General features: G+C 40.4%; 1 protein-coding gene across 2 annotated transcripts in view; it reads left to right on the plus strand.

The window, feature by feature from the left end:
- LOC109040867 (transmembrane protein dusky-like) overlaps positions 1–18,206 on the plus strand; it is a 95,968-nt gene that overhangs the window by 20,816 nt on the left and 56,946 nt on the right. For both annotated transcript variants that reach the window (XM_072300686.1, XM_019056959.2), the window contains exon 3: positions 13,406–13,445. The gene's annotated coding sequence lies outside the window, so the exon portion shown is untranslated. The remainder of the gene's footprint in view (positions 1–13,405; positions 13,446–18,206) is intronic.

An 18,206-nucleotide genomic window follows, 5' to 3' on the forward strand; every position in this document is an offset into this window, starting at 1 on the left:
GTCAAAAAACTTCCTACCCGCGGGAAGTCTCAGATCAACAGATCTGGTTCAGTCGAGACCCCACAAAGTCCCGAGACTCTTGTTTTAACATACGCACTTCGTGGAAAATTTTTAGAGGAACATTGAGACCAAGGATAACGAAAAAAGTTACAAATGGTATAATATCCCTGGTTGTTTGCGGCATCTAGGACCGGAAACGTCTTGAAGCTGAGAAGCAATAAGAATTAAAACATTTCAAGACGTATTTTAACATCCAAATTTTATGCAGAAGAAAGTAAAGTTGGTTAAAATATCGTAAAATCAATTGTGACGAGCTGGATGTAAACTTCGAACAGCCGAGATGCTCGGGTTCAGTTTATCACACCACTGTGAGCACTGTCCCTGCTGCAAATCAAAGAAAATTGCAGAATATGGCGATGAATGATTCTTATCAATGCTCTTGGTAAAAAAAAAAAAAAAAAAAAAAAAAAAAAAAAAAAAAAAAAAAAAAAAAAAAAAACCTGACAGAATCACAAAACTTAATTCATTCATTAAATAAAAATATGTTCTTCATGTTAAGATCCGGGTTTACGTAATAGCTGTTCCTTATATGGGTTGTGAAGCGTTGATCGGACAATGACTCTTTCTTACAACAAAGTAGGGTTCAGAGAATTATTTTATCACTCTAAAAATGTCAACAAACGCGAAATATTGCTCCATTAAATGATCAAATCAACCATTTAAAAGAAAAAGAAAAAAAAAGATCTCATTTGTAGAGAGCTGTGAATCTAAGCCAACACATCAGGTAAATTCCAGGCCCTAAACAGCATTTAACTAAATATTGACAATGTCAGAGACAGCGCTTCAGAGATCTCACACTAATGGCCTCTTGAGGTGTAAAAATTATCACAAATCACTGCCAATTTTGCTAAATGATGACTGATTATCTCAGTGACGAGTGATCAATTTGGCAAAAAGACCCAGTTTAATAAAACAGGTGCTCAGCTTGCTAGTAATTAGTCATCTAGACGAAAATGGTGTAGCAAGGCACGAAAAAATGTTGAATGCTTGAGAGCAACTTTTGCCGCACCCGTTGACAATGCTCGGATAGCCAAAATATTTCATTTTCGGACGTTGATGAGTAGTTTCTAAGCCTGAGTCTCTACAGATTCCGGTTATATGAAGAGGGCCAAGCGAGGGAGGGTGACAGTCAATCCATTTAAAATTTGATGAATGACACGGAACATTTGTTACGGCGACTGAACTGATTTTTATCAATATAATTACCTGAATGAAATCCAAACAGGTTTTTGAAAGTTTGACCCAACGCGTAACGGATACGACATCACCGTTTTGGCGTTGCTTCAACAGGAGTTTTACGGTGCAAGGTCACGTCGTAACCAATCTGATGCAAAGCTAATGAGACGGGTCCCCAAACTATAAAATTTTAAGTGCTTGGCCGATTCACAAGAATCCGGCATCGAATTTCATTCAACCCCAGCGTGAAATTTCAAGCGAAACCTGCCAAATAAATGTACTAAACTTAGCGGATGCAATATTTATGTAGGAGCAGTAAAAGATCGTTTCATTGCTGCAATCAATACTTGACATTTGCTTCCTTCTTACACTGTTCCTTGGTATAGCTTCTCTGCGATGTCAATTTTCTGGCATTGAAAATTACACTTTTTTTCATCCTAAAAGTTGTGTACGTGATTTCTGCATCAACATTTTACGCAGAGGGTACAGCGACCACATTAAAAGTTCCAGGAACTATTTGAAAGGAAGATATTCACGCTTATCGTGTTCATCAATAATTGAAATGTCTCACTCTACAAAAAGCTAGACCACAAAAGTCATCCGTGTATCTGATTATTTTGCACTTGTTTTAGAATCAAATTATATTTTTTTCCTCCTTTTTTTCTTCTTCTTCTTATCCTTCTTCTTCTCCTTTCTCTCCTCCTTCTCCTCCTCCTTCTTACTCTTCTTCTAATTCTCATTTTCCTTTTTCTCCTCCTCCTCCTTCTCCTCTTTCTCCTCTTTCTCCTCTTTCTCCTTCTTCTCCTTGTTCTCCTTCTTCTCCTTGTTCTCCTTCCTCTCCTCCTTCTCCTTCTTTTTCCTCTCCTTCTTCTTCCTCTTATTCTTCTTATTTCCTTTTTTCTCCTCCTCCTCTTACTTCTTCTTCTTCTTCTTCTTCTTCTTGTTTTTCTTATCTTTCCTCCTCTACTTGTTAAAAGTTTTGATGTTAAAATTTACAGGAGAAGAATGCAAGCTTCTCCACCAGATAGTATGCGAATAATAACCGCACAAGAATAAGTAAGTGTGAAAATTAAAGATAAAAATAATAAAAAATCACTTGTAGGTACGTCAAATGAAGCATGTAAATCCGATCCAAGTAATCAGCATGCTTAACGTTGATTTTTATACGTTAGTTTCTTTTTCTTTTTCTTTTTTTTTCAAGCAAGATTCGAACAAGTCGGTTATGATATAATCGGTGGAAACTAATTTTTTGCTGATTCCTTTTTTATACACTAATGATTGATAAAGCATCGAAACACTTTTAAACATCTACGTACTGACGCTGAAATTTATCTGTTGGTCTTTCAAGAACAAAATATGAAAGAATAGTGTGGATGTTTCTGTTGTGCCCTTTAAACAAGTTTCAAGCACTTAAGAGGCTCCGGGAGCAAGAACTGCCGCTCGCCACGTGACCCGATGAGAGTAGTCATTAAAGAGCGTAATGAGACATGCCTTTAAATTGCCAGTTAAAGGAAAGAGCCCGCACGGGCGCACGCGCATTTAGGGGGCGAAAACACGATAAAGAGACGGAATTCAATCAAAGCATAATTGATAGGATATTAGGCAGCCGATAAAGTTGGAAAAAACCTGATTATCCTCCTCCTGTTCTGCGCATGGTACTTTGGAAGCCCTCAGTCGATTGGTTCCTGAACGCCAAGTTGCCGTATTCTTCCAGAAATTATTATCCTCTCTACGCGACTTCTAATCGAGTTGGGATGCTTTTTAATAACGCCGGTTTCACCACCCTAAAGAGACACTATCTGAAAAAAATGAAGTAATTTTTTGCAGTCCGTTACAAGCCAACTTACCAATAAAGAACACGGAATAAAGTATCACCATCCCACCTATACTCTGGGCTGATTTTGGCGTCAGTTACAAGAGAAGTTGTACCCGTCAGAGGTAGGGTTGAGTCTGCCAAAAGTGTGGTTGGATCGACCAGACTTCCGGCTAGTGCAACTATACTCTTATATCTGGCGCAAAAATCAGTCAGGAGTGTATTTGGGATTATGATACTTTCTTTCAGTGAAATATTTTCCTATTTATTATATTTTGTTATGAAACCAAAAGAAGTGGTACTTTTGGATCCTTTTAATCGAAATTATTAAGACTTTCCCTTAAAAAAAAAAATAAAAAATTGGAAGGAACTGAATACTCTTAAGATTTACTCATGGAGCCTAAAAGGGTTCACTGGTTCCTTTTTAAGTTCAGTTCCTAAAACATTTTTATTCTCCTACGCAATTCATTTACAATGCACTTTTGACTGAAAAAAAAAACGAATGTGACGAGAGAATTTTCACTGGGGTATTAAAACTGGCATCAATGTTTGCTATTTGGAAACTGGTGGGAGCGTACTTTCGCGAGCTCCCGTGAAGTGCTGTAAAATTCGGTACGTAGCATTTATGACCGAAGCTCAATGCCTTCCTGTCAACGGTTTCGCCTCAAAGTGTGCTTTTCACAAAACGATGCCATAAAGATTCTCACCTCCTCTACTTTCTCGTTCCCTTCCAATTCTGGTTCTGTGATACGCGAGCTACCGTAGCTCAGTTCAGAATTTTAATTTTCTCTCATCTCTGAGTGGACAAAGGAAATTAATTGCTAAAGTTAATGACTTTAATCATCGGATTTGAATCGTGTTCTACTGGAGAGATTCTATGACGGTAGGGAAATAAATGACATTTTTAAATTCGTAAACCGTAAACCATTGGAAAAATAGGTTGTTTTATAGTTAACTCATGTTAAGTGCGTTATGAAAAAGCTCAATATGACATTAGATTCTTTTGTATACCTACTGTAGTGAAAACATACGCCTCTGACCACTTCTCGGACTCGTGACTGCTACACAAACAAAAAAAAAACGTATATCTTTACACTACTAATAATATGCCCGCTCTTATAGTACTTCCATGCGCTCTGCGACACCCAACCGTCACTGATAGAAATCCTGCCAAAGCTCCTCCGGCAAATCACATCTCCTCATTTCCTGCCTTAGTCTATATTCATTATTTGGCAAGGGGTCTTCTACTAACGTGGATGAGTATAGCTATATACTTGATGAAAACTTACAGATATAAGTAACAAATTAACGTCAGATAATAGCTAAGTGGAGTGATTAGGGATTGTAAATTCTCAGTTAGTTACTTTTGATTAAGTTACAGATACAAACAATGTTTTTATTTTAAAACATTTCAATGAAATAAGTCATTTTCCTTTCATTTTACACTGCATACATCGCAATCTCTCTCCCCCTCCCTCAGAGTTAATCACCTCTCTGGGTGCGATGAATACGGCCCGAGATAATCAAAGTGTCCAAAATCTGAAAAAATAGTATAAATATAATCTTATCGGAAGTTCCGATCAAACCCACTCTCTCGAAATGATCGTGCAACCAACTTCACGGTTACGATATAAAGAAATGCTGAAAATCTCCTGAACCGCGATTCAACCCACAAATTCGATCGAGGTGTTCCAGAAAGGACCGATGCTATCTTTTACGGAGATGCTGCGTTGAAATTGACGCTGCGGCGCGGCGCGGCGCACAAAGGAGCTAGTCAATACAGGAAGTCAGACATGATGAATTTTTAAAAAAATGTATCCTCGGCAATAGAGGTTGGAATAAGGTTTCCTTTGTTTTCTTGTAGACTTTTCTTGGAGAAGCAACCTTAAAATTGTATATTATGACAAAGAAAACAACAAAATTTGCAGTTTTAGCCGAGCATATAAAATCTGATCCCTCTCCTTAATTAGTATTTTTCAATGAAAAAATCGCGATATTTTGAAATCAAGTTGTGAAACGTAATTTGCAATTTTTTTGCGATTAAATCGCTAGGATCATCAACAATCCTATTGATTATCCTGATTCTTGTCGCAATTTTATCTTCGTAAAATCGCATTTGATGTACACTGGAAGAAAAACCTGCTTGGATCAAGCATGATGATTCTTAAATTAGCCGCTAAGAATTTTTTTTTTTATCTCGGTTTAAGCTGAATTTTTCTTGATACAAGCAAAATAATGATTGGGTCAAGCAGAAAAGTGGTTTATATTAAGCAATATGAATATTGATTTAAGAAAAATATTTATTGCCGGCAAATTTAAGATTCTTTTTTTTCAGTGTAATCGAAATTTAGTCTCAATTTTTCACGATTTTTTGTTCAAGAGGATAAATCTTTGCTGATAAAATCGCAATTTAGCGTAATTTTTATATCCGATACTATTGCAATAAATCGAAATCGATAAAATCGCGAAACATTCTCCGCTCAAATCGCAACTCATGGCGATGACTGCTACTAGAGTCCCTTTATACTGAGAGTCAAGACAATTCAGCTCATGGATGTCACAAACGGGAATAAAGATTTCAGAAATTGAACGTTTTTCGTAATCTTTGATCGGCCCATTCTCAAATGCCTTTCTCCGTTCCTCTTCTCATTCCGTTTGTTCCTTGCCGAACCCGTAATTCCCTGGTCCATTCCAGATTATAATCTTTGCAATTGGTGAAAATGTAATCTTTATTCCCGTTTGTGACACTGTGGAGGCCTAAAATACGGGAACCAATCAGAAATGGATTCAAATTGTCTTGACTCTCAGTATAAAGGGACTCTAACTGCTACTCGGATGCAGGTTCGTCCCACTGTGCGGACGCGGGGATAAATTAGGAGGAATCGGTCGCTCCGGGTCCCGCGCCCGGAAACGGCGGATCCGGGCAAGGATCATAATTTTTCCACAAACGTGCATCATTAGCGTGGACGCCGGACGCGGCGCGGTACAGGCAAATCAATCAATTATTTACGTCTGCGGCCCGCGTGAGTGCGTACGTAAAATACGCGAGATTGTAAGCAGTGATGCCATGTTCAATGAAAAATAGGCACCTTCAATGGACAACATTTTTCTTTAATCTTGGCTATTTTTCGAGTTTAAGGTTCTGCAATGCATCCTGGGTGCGATCGATGAATTGAAAATTTTAACACATTACGTGAACCCCGAGAGTTCAAAGTAGCTCGTTTTGACTTTTCAAAGGCCTCTATCCATGTTCGAACTGCGGCTAAATGTATAACTTTTTCAGTCTAAACTTTTAGGAACCGGCAATTTACCCTGACTTGAATTCGATAGTTATGACAACAGTAGTGCGTGCGACTTCCTCGGGTGGAAGCGAATGACTCCGGCTAGTACTAAAATACCACATAACCACACAATCAGAAGTAGTATTTACTTTTTTATCCGCGCGTTTAAATCTCCACCTCCTACAATCCTACATCATACTAATCTCAAAATTAAATTCTTTAACGTGTTTTTGGGAGCTTTTCACCAGGAAACACAAGATTTGAAACGTCGATTTTTGACCACAGCGTCATAATACGCATTGATCTTTTTTCCATACACGCGTTGAAGTCTCCACCTTTCAAAGTATACAAATCTCAAAATCTCTCAATCTCTCAAAATCTCTAAAAAATCAGTGACTTAAGACCCAAGCTAAGCTATTTGAAAACTTTCAAATGTTGTCAAGGAGACGGTAAACCCATTTCCTTAAATTGTTGTATTTAAATTCTGCACCGTGACTAAAACAATATTTACTCTCCATATAGGATCACGTTGCCTCGAAATTGATGGTTGTCTCAAAGTGAGCAATAAGCTATGAGAGTACTGCATTTGATTTTTCTCCGCGCTCAGGCACTCCATGTCGGCGTGGAGCTATGATCAGATCATGCGTAGACTTGGCAGCACAGGGTGATAAGATGCGAGGATTACACGATTGCAGCGTGCTAACATTTGCCTTATACAGAAGAAAGTGAAGGATCAACCTCGATGGATACCGATGGGTGCCGATGGATGCCGATGTTTGCGGATCCGTCGGCGGCGTTGGGGGAAAGAAACCATGACTGCTGAGTGATGAGTGCTGAATGGTGGATGTCGGGGCATAATCAGAGGGCTCGAGGATGATATTACCAGCGTCCTCTCGTTCTACTTTCCTGCCGTCGCTCGGTGGGCTTTAAGTTCGATCCCAGTTACAGCACCAAATTACGGACACAATTAAGCGCATTAAAGGGTTTGATGTTGGGCGTTTGGGGAACTATTGATAACTCCAAGAGTGAAATTGAAATCATTATCACTGACTTCTCATGGGCCCTGGGCCCTATTTCGTGTTCAAGCTGTGACATTTTTCAGATCCTACTATCAGGAATAGGTAATTTACCCTGAGTTTGAGTTAAATTTGGTAGTTATGACATGCAGTGATGTATACGACTTCAGGTGGACGTGAATGACTTTGGCCGGTATTGAAATACACTGCGGACTTGAGGTAACACACGATAGGAGTGTATCATTAGAAAGAAGAGGGCTCTCTTATTGACTGCGAGGAGTGAATCCACTACAAGTTCATTCAACTCGAAATGATTGAAATAATTCTTCATTTTAACTCTTACGAATGCGACAATGCGACATATCACTGCCTCTCATGCAGACGCACTCTGCCGTGCTAAGGAAAAACGCCGTATGAACAATTGAGAGTTGCCAAATTTCCTTCGATGAAGTGTTTATTTTTTTAGGAAAGCAATGGATATTTCCCTTTGTAATTTTCAAGAAATTTAGGTGAAATTGCGAAAAAAATTATCTGAAAAATTAGAAGGACAAGATTTACAAATTTTCCCAAAAATTCGTGATTTACTGATAGTAATTTGGCAGTGTCTGCAGGCTCATTTGGCGTTTTTCCTTAGTACGGCAGTATTGGCGTATCCCAAGGGGTCGTAAGGCTCACAGGAAAATGGAGATACGCCCTTACGTCACCACGGCAACGATATATGAACAGGATATGTGGCAGGAATACAGAGTACCAGTAGTGAAATAGACTCCCGGATTTTTAATAGTGCAGAAAAAAGTAGATGGTGGTAATTTCTGTATCGCTCCCCTTTTTGACATAGGTGGGTGCGATATGACGTCAATTTTCCCGCGCATTATTTATTAATTCAAAATATGGGAAATACATAGATCATAACGTTTGTTGTCTGGACGTACATTTACAGTTTTTTAGAATTTTGAATTTTTTCCGTGAGTCACATAATTTTTGAGAAAATTGATGACGAAAATGTTTGTGCCCACTTACACCATGGACCTCCTTCAAAAATGCATGAGGTGCTAACACTTCCTTTTTTTCTCTATGTACCTAGCAGCCTCCCCATATAGCAATTAAACAATGCAAAGTCGGGTAATAGACGAGCCACCGACAACTCTCCGATATAACCTCAGAGAAAGAGACATAAAACCCTTTTCCAAAATTTTAATTAAAGAGGGAACTTTTAGTGAATAAATGGAAAACTCTGTAGCTCTCCTGTCTTCCTTTTGAAGGTCTCCTCAGTGAGCCTTCTTCTTATCTTCTTATTATTATTATAATTTTGATAATTTATTCAAAATATTGATTTTGTTAAGCGAGGGAACCATTTTTGCTTAAAATATCAGTAAAAAGATTATTATTTCAAATTTCCAAAATTATTATTTCATAATTTTCCGAGTGAAAAAAGACTCTCTTCCTTTCTCAGCACCCTGACCTCAAGGGTTCCTGATCATCCAAAGAGGCACACAAAATTCCCCCCAAAGGACACGGATCTCACTAGTGGCGTGGCGTGCTTTGCGATATATCGATTGTTATGCCATTTAAACCTATGGAAAAGGATCGATAAACAGGGTGTTCGCAGCGAACACCTTAATAATCGATTCTTCACCATACGTTTAAATGGAATAACAATCGATATACCGCAATTCACGCCACGCCACTGGATCTCACTGTGCGCCACGAAGAGTCGAGCTGATCTTGGCTTACTTCGCCCGGCGCACTCAAAAAGCTTTCGGACGGTTGCCTGCCCTTCCTGCCTCACTTTGCGCGGCCTTATAATTCACACCTCTCCACGCGTTTCTCCTTAATTCTGCTCGTATGAACTTGCGACTTGCGGCCGGAGCGCAGGAATTTCTTCCATGCCCTCCAACGCTCCGTCCAGACGCATTCTAACGCACTGCCACTGCAACCTACCTTGTCATTGCTCAGCGCTGGCTAATAACTAATGTCATAGTATTATCTCTGATTCTTATCGAGGACACCTCAAGTGTGTCGCACTTAGTGCGTTGGAAAAAACGGGATTAAAAAGGTGCCCACGGGATTAACGCTTCTGAAATGCACGGACGCATGTGTATGAAAAAAATGTGCAGCATGGTCGAGGTGCAAATATGAAAGCCGATCTTTCATTCCGCACAACATTTTGAATATACATAATACGTAAATTTGGTCGTTTTCGGGTGTCTCAAAGTTTTTTTTAGTCATTGGATCTTTAAGGGTTGTGAAAGAGATACTATCATCTCAACTGCGCAGCCAAATTGTAGAGTCACATTTAGGGGTAGTTAGGCATCACCCTTGAAAAATACCCTCGAATGACATGACTGAATGCGTATTTGTAAGGACTGTGGTTCTTTTCTTTCACTTTGATCTCGTTGAACTATGATCTGCACATTTTTAGTAGTTTACAGAAGTAAATCATTATTATGAGACCTTATAGGCGGCAACGATACTTTATACTTATATGGAGAAAATGACTTCATCCACGTCCTACGAGAGGCAACATACCTAAAACGGTCACGTGTGGCGACGATTTCTGTGGCAGCAGTACGTGTGGCAGTCTATATCGGATGAATTTCATCATTTTCAAAAAAGTAATTTAAAAAATGGTCTTATCAATACATCAAGTACATTGTATACTTATCTGAAGAAGGTCGATTAGTACCAAGATTAAAAAATCAAAATTTCCCCGAGGTAATCAATGGACACTGTTGTGAAAGCATTTTTCATTTCCGGGCGTTCCATTGAAACAGCTATTTATATTTCCATTGCTTTACATAATTGACCTCTTCTATCTCAAAATTACCGCACAAAACTGTTCAAAAACGTGTTTGAAGCATTGAGTACGTGTGCTCAACATCCAACCCTAGAAGAATTAGCCGTTTTTCTTCATGTCAGAGCAAATTGGATTTCCCGGGGAAATTATGTGTTGCAACATGATTACCTTGCACTTTTTTCTACACGACGGTTTCACTTTCCGATGACGATATAATAAGCAAGCAACTCGTTAGTCAAATTTACCCTGGATAAACGTTGACGGTATTAGAGCTATTACACACATCACCTTGCGTCACCTCCGATGAAAATTCGTCACATGAAGTGAGCGCGTGTATTTCGGATGTTCCTATTGTCCACGTTCTTCGGATGGGGGGGGGGGGGGGAGGGGCTGCTACTTCACCAACCAAAATCTGTTATCTGATGGATATTCGGAACACGCAGACCTGAGCAGCACGAGCGTGCAGAAAATAGTGATAAGGATGAAAACTTCAGCACATTGCGTATATAATAAACCATGAAAGAGACCCATTATTCTTACATAAAATTCGTCCTTATAAGAACTCATTTTGTGATCGATATTTTCTTGGCCTCTCTCGCCCTAAAATTTTGAGTAGTGTTTTTATCATAATTATCAACGTTTTCTGGAATCTTAAAGTTATGAGCAATGATTTTAATATTTTGCTAACTTCGAATTACTTCACTACTTTCAATTCAATGCATATTTTGTGCATGTATCGGGAATGCACAAGCAATGATAAAAACTCGCACGGTTCTTTTCAGTGGCGAGGCGTGAACAATCGATGTTCGTTGCGAACACCCTGTTTATCGATCCTTTTCCACAGCTTTAAACGACAGAGCAATCGATACATCGCAAATCACGCCACGCCACTGGTTCTTTTTAAATCCAATATTAAACTGCGACAAAAATGTCTTACTCTGCCCTTGGAAAGCGTATGAAATATATCATTTTAAGACATAAAAAATGTGAGTATTCGATGGATTTTATAGTTGATTTCGGGTCATGCTTTGGTAAAATTATTATTCTAAAACCTGCCGAAATCGTATCCGGGAACATTTACCGCTAATTTTAGGACAAAAATATAATTTTTTGCACATAAGTATTGTCCTGACCCGAATCGATTTCCCCAGAAGTTAAAAGAAGATGCGAATTACGATACTGAATAATGGGCTATTCATTTTTGAATCATCGTCAATCCAGAAAGACCAGTCTTGTAAAAGTATCCTTCTCTCCTCTGATCCTCCGATAATGGCCAATTGCGAACATTATCAGACGGAAACGCAATTTAACAAAACCGTGAATATGTTACGAGAAGAACTGAGGACAGCCGTTCGCTTTATTTATGAATTAAAACGAAGACAGTCTGAATGAAGCTCTCGACCTAATCGGATGTATTTCGATACGAGGATCGTGAATTATGAATGATCTCGAGAGCCCACAATAGAATTAGGAGTCACATAAGCTGCGTTTAATCTGGGCTAAAGATTCCCATGAATTAAATATTAAACCGGGCGTGAGTCGGAGAGAGTGCTGCTATTGCCGAATTCAACCAAGAATTCACTTTTATCTTACTTATGTACTATGATAAGTGTCCCTCAACTAAGTGTGACAACAAGGGTAAGCGCCTGACTTATATTGAGTGGTCGTTTAAAAAGGCTTTGAGGCTAATTAGATTGTGCGCATGATTTTGAGGAGAGATTTCGATCTTCTCCAGAGATATGCGTCATTGTGAATGCTCTCTCATTGCATAGACCGTTTTGCAAATAGTGAGACTCTCATTGCTCTTATATCCCTGACAAGATAGTGAATTTTTGATACAACATTAATCAAAACCTCGGTCTTAATGGCTTAACTCGGAGATGTTTCAATACTAATGTTGCATCGATTTTTTAAAACACCTCAGCTGAATTTTCTCTACCTAAATTTTATTTCATAGTGCGTTTCTGCTACAAAATTTCCATGAAATTTAAGAAAGGAATATTTCTTAGCTTCGCTTTTATTGCTACGACGAAAAAAAACCTGAATTTCGAAATTGCTCGCATTGCAAGCGCGAACAAACGAATGACAATTTGCAGCCTACATAAAAATGGTTGTGCTGCATGATTTTTGTGCAAATTTCAGTAAATTTCCTACCTACTACAAAATAATTCCTTGACATTTTCAAAGGAATTCGCACAGACGTTCTCTTGTAAAAAATTAAATTTCCCACTTAAATTTGACAACAGCTGATGTGTTCTTTTCTTCTAAAGATGGTCCAAGTTAGAGTTGTACAAACACGGTACAGTTTTCTATCATTTTCGGCACATCTAGTCAACAGAGGACGCAAGACTCGCGCCATTAGTGACAATAGACCTGACAAATCAGCGTCTTCGCCCAGCAATCAGCTGTCTCGGCTAAACTGATAGAAGCGTAATTTCTGGTTTGCGCGACCGTCTGAAGAACAGTTATCACCGTTAAAACGAAAGGTAGAAGCGCCTCCACGCCTCTGTTTTTCTGGGTTCTGCAAACAAGGCCTCAGAGTTGTTCGTTTGGAAAGTTACATGTGTAATTTTGCACGGGGATAGACGGGTGATGTCTTTGACCATACGCGCACAGATGCTATTTACTTAGAGATTTTTTTGCGAATTGGTGGGTTTCTCTCTAGTTGCAGGTGTTATCGTCATTCACCTGTTGTCATGTCTTATTGAATAAAAACGTCTTTGATTTTTGTTACTGCGCGGATGTTGGGCCATGGTGTTTGGTTCCATTGCACTCATACATGCCATCAACAATATCGACGGTAAAATCCTTTGACCACGTATCTCAATAGCGGTGTTATAAAATTTCCACTGTCATTTTATTTTTATGAGGGAGAAAAAATCTAAGTCATTTCTTGAATTTTTAACAAAATTTTCTTCGCATAGAGAAGATAAATCAAGGAAGTTTTAAAAAAAATGTTATTTCCCTATTCAGTAGTTTTCTATTTTAAAAATAAGTATGACCGGAAGTCTGCAACGTCTCAAACCGAGATATGTACCCAGTTTGGATGTTTCACCGTCGATATACAATAACAAGATTCGTCTATCCTTCAATGATTTTGTATTAATTTTATTTACTTTTTAGACCAATTCTAACACAATCGCACTAGATTCATTAGGTTTTTAGGCGTTTCATTAATTTTTGTGTACCTTACGTTTTTCTTTTCTGTGTTTTTCTAAGTTATATCATTGAAACTACGTCTTTGCTCCTTTTTGTTTTTCAGATCCTGCGCCGAAGAGCAGCGTTTATGTGAATTCAGCGGGGTGAGTTTTCTGATTTTTAATACAATTATGAGCTTGATGTGATTTTTCAAAATATCTTTGATGCTAAATAAAGCATCCAATATGTTTTTGAACATTTGATTATCCTATTCCATTTGTTGAGGATTGTGGCTGCTTCCCCCTCACCAATAAATCCGTTATCAACTAAATTGCATCAACGACAGGTGGAAACTTGTTCTTTCAGGGACTCAACAAATCCTTATGGATACTTATAAGGGAGCAACAGTCATTAGCCTAATTTCGGCTGTTGCGACCTACCTACATGGTGGATGATGAGCTTCGGGTGACGTCGCGTCGTCAGCCAAACAAGTTTCCCAAACCTCGGCCATTTTCGGCTTGTTTGCGAAACGAAACTGCCCACACGTTGTTCAACATCAACCATGTAGGTAAGTCAACAGTAGCATGCTGAAGTCCCAAAAGTAAAAGCTTCCACAATGGCCAAGACATCAGTGGAGGGTCTCTTGTCTATTCCTCCTCCACTCCTTGTAGCCAACCTTTCACAAGACGTCCACACCGTCACAAATTCATTGATACATACATACACACATAAAGCCGCTTTTATAGCGCAGTCTCGCGCTCTGCGACGCCCGATCACCATTGCCCCTTATCCTCCCAGAGACCATTAGGCAATTGGCACCATCTGATCTGCTCCAGCTCCACCCCTTGTCGCCAACCTTTCACAGGACGTCCACGCCGTCGCCTTCCGGGAGGACTAATTCATTAATACCGATCTAAATATGAGAATGATCGAAGTTGACGTCAGTATAGATACGCCTCGGTGACGCGACACGTGAGACATCTCCGTCCATTCATTGCGTGGAGCCATGGAGTAAATCGACCCGGCACGGAACTAAGTAGGCAAATGTATGCGGATTCTCCTCCGGGAGGGTGAGAGAATCGTCGGACGTCGCCAGGAAGAAGTGACAAGGGGCATCCGTTCGCGGTCGGTAGTTACCAATTACCTGTGATTCCGACTGCCTATGCAGAATGTCCTCCGGTTTAATTGGATCCGCTCCTAATTGCATTCCTCGAGTCAACAAAGGCATCCCAACTTTGGGATTGACAAAGTTCCTTTGTTTCGAGTGCAGCGCCGGCCGGGCATTGAGTCATAAGTTTATGTAAGTCCTTCTGCCGGAGGCCGGCGACAATAATATAAAAGTGAAAGCATTATTAGAATAATAGGACCATGTGTCGGCCGCGTCGTCTTCGTCTCGGCGACGCGTCAACAATGAGCGTATTACAGCATCCCCGGCCATTCTTCGATGAGATTGCCCGCTGTTTTCCGAGCGGGCACCATTACGCGCGCTTCACGCACCTCCGTCCAAATTGCCACCCGCGTTGCCAAACACACACACGTGTCGAAGTGGCATCATAGTTCACATTACGTATTTTTTAATTGTGGTTTTTCCTAATGTAATGAACATGCACCTTGCCAAGAGGTGTAATTTGATCGCTCTAGATGACTTTTTTCCGAAAGGCATCAATTGTTATTCGACATGAATTTGAATAGCCTAATTTAATCAGTTGTTCGAATTATTGTTTAAGCTCTCTTGCCAAACACACACACATGCCAAAATGGCATCATAGTTCACATTATGTACTATTTAATTTTGGTTTTCCCTTATGTAATGAACATGCGCCTTGCCAAGAGGTGTAATTTGATTTCCCTAGATGATTTTTTCCGAAAGGCATTCAATTATAATTCGACATGAATTTGAATAGCCTAATTTAATTAGTTGTTCGAATTGTTTAAGCTCGCAGCCGAAAGGGATAGCGCTTTTTGATTTCAACCCACCACTAGAATTACAACACTCGAATTACCACTGGAATCACAGCAAGATGGCGGAGAGAAAGCCTAGCATATCTAGAATAGATTAATCTGTGATACTTTTATGTAATGCTTCTGATGTCAAAGCAAGGAGGACGATGATCATTTTTCTAAAATTCATTTTTTTAAGCAGTAGTATAGTTTTCCTGAACATGGAAAGTTGAAATTTTGGTGAGCGCGATCTTTCATCTCAACGGTGCTCATCTTCTTCGGGAAACTTAAAAACGCGCATGTGCAGAAAACATCCGACGGCGAGCGCTTCTCTCATGCGGACGTATTGAAGCTTTCCCGCTTTTTCTAACATTTCTAAGTTATTCTGATGGGCTAATCCCATGTTTAATCCCGCCAGTTTCTATTCCGCTCTTAGCCATAGCATATCTTGGCTTAAGACCATCAGAATCATTGCCAGGCTTGTCTAGTGTCTAACAGGGAATCGAACCCAGTACTTTCTGACTATAGGACCAGCGCCGGCTGAGGAACAATACCACTTATCTGAAAACCGTCAATTTTGCAGGACGAAGAAAAAACTTTGCCATTTATTGTAATTTTGAGGTTGGATTTGCAAATTTTTCATAGATTACACCGTAATTACATCGCTTCTCTACATAATTTGAAAAAAAAACTAACAACATAAACTTGCGTATTTTGTTCTGTAGAATGTGACAAAATTGCTCTAGCTCATTCTTGCCAAAATTCTTATTTCAGCAGAATTGTTCCTCAGCTCTTAATAGCCTTATTTTATTCGTGCTATATATAGCATTTTGATGTCTTGTTACGCTAAAATAAATTGCAGCAATCAGGCAGCTAGTGTATTGCCCGATTGAGCTATTACTCACCGGCTGGTCCTCAAACCTAACACCAATCAAAACCCCGCAAATTGAAAATCAGGGATCAATCTTTGCTCTTGGTTATTCACAAGAAAGCTCACGACGAGGGAGCCAGGCGGCAAAACTTTCTCACATCCGGAAAACCCCGGCCGGGGAAAATAGATTGAATTGTTTTAATTAGCCGATCCGCGCCGAAGGACACGTGTTCACGTGGTCAATAAGCGATAAAGCGTGGGTGGAGGCCGAGCGGCGGGGGAGGAAATGAAAGTTGGAAAGGGAACACTGCACCCCTCTCTCCCGGGCCGCGGCCGACGGCGAAACTTTACGGCTGTGCAGCAGAGCGATGCCCGGTGCTTGGTGCTCGGTGCCCGGTGCGCCACATCGGCCGAGAATAACCGCGGGCGCATGCGCAGACGCCAATAAGTGTCAAATTGTAGCATGTGCCATGGGGTGAAAGTTGGATGGATGTTGCGGCTCCGGAAAAAGTTGCCAGGTCGTGCGAGACCCCCTTTTGAATAAATGGAAAATACGTTGAATTTCCAGCGTAATCTGGCAACAATGTGCTCCAGGCTCTGCAGAAGCTCCTAATCTCCGCGAGGTCGCAACGGGAGTTGCGCGATTTTGCCGCCAATGGCTAATCGGCCTTCGGTCTTCGTCCGACTGACCAGAAATCCGATCGGCCGATCTCGCACATTCGCGGCCCCTCAGACCACTTCCCTAGTTCCGCCTATCATGCCTCTTTCCCGGCCCCGCGCCCTTCACCCTGGCTTCCTCGTCATGCCGCCGGTGCTGACCTGGTCACTCCGCGCATTCTTCCCGGAAAGTGAAAGGCTCGTAAGTGCTCCGCGAAATTTATTCGACCGCTTCAATGGCAGCGCTCACTTCACGGTTCGGTTTGGATTTGAAAATCTACTCGACTTTTGAAAGACAAAGAAGCTGCGAGCAGCCCATGCTGCATGCAATAATAGAAAGAGAATGAGTAAGATAGAATGTGGGCGACTACACTAAGATACGAAGTTATGAACCCGAGGCATTTGGCAACCACTCGGCCAATAGCTAACGTCACACGATCAAATTGACACGATCAAAACACTTGTCTCTCGTAGCGCTGGCTCTACAATCAGGAGCTCAAGCTCACCACGATGGTCAAACAACGGTTGCCTGCTGGTACATGGTAGGGACAGAGCTCTAACTGGAAGCGCAAGGATTACCACTTGTGTGGTATTTGAAGTAGTAAACAAACTGTGTCATCATATATCAAGTCTAGTGCTGTGATTGGTCCAAGTCATCGCATTAGCCAATCACAGCACCGTACCTTGAATTTTGGTGGCTAGATTTGATCGCATGACAATAGCTATTTTCAATCAGTCAGAATACGAAAAAAAAATGTAAAATAAGTCGATGAAAACCTGTTCGACAGAAAATAAGAAAAAAAAACTTTCTGTTCAATGATCGGAATGCGAAATTTATAGTAGTTCGAATATTCGTGTCTGTGAATTTCGAAGAAAACTTAAATTATGTAGGCAGGTTTATCATGATTTTGCGCATTTTTTTCTGTTTGAAATTTTCAGTTTCCTCCGGGAAGAACATACCTCCATTCTAAGGTTGCAACATTGAAGTTGAGGTTATGTGGATGTCTCTGGTTTTCGGATCACGCATCCGAGAACTTGAGGTCAAGCTGCCGAAGTTTTGGTCAGACATCTGAAGTTATTCCGTAAGTACCGGAGTACTTCATCAGATGTATGATCTGAACCCTTCGGTGTAAGTAGACTAAAGTACTTCAGATAGTTGGCCCGAACTTCGACAGCTGGACCTCAAGCTTTCGGATGCGTGATCAGAAAACTTCAGAGATCTATTATAACCTCAACTTCGGGTCCCATACACTTTTTTTCTCCACGTAACGAACATCTCGTGTAGCAAGCAGCAGATCTTTCTCCTCGTGTTTACATACGAAAAACGGCAAAACACCACAACATCGAAAATAGACCTACGACTCCGGGGTCTAAACAGGGCCCGAGGAAGAAATAACCGCAAGCAAGGAGGTCTCCATGACTGCGTACGAATCCGAATCGAGTCGCGTTGCGCATT

The sequence above is a fragment of the Bemisia tabaci genome, chromosome 5 (genome assembly GCF_918797505.1).
Source record: "Bemisia tabaci chromosome 5, PGI_BMITA_v3".
In the NCBI taxonomy this organism is placed as follows: Eukaryota; Metazoa; Arthropoda; class Insecta; order Hemiptera; family Aleyrodidae; genus Bemisia; species Bemisia tabaci.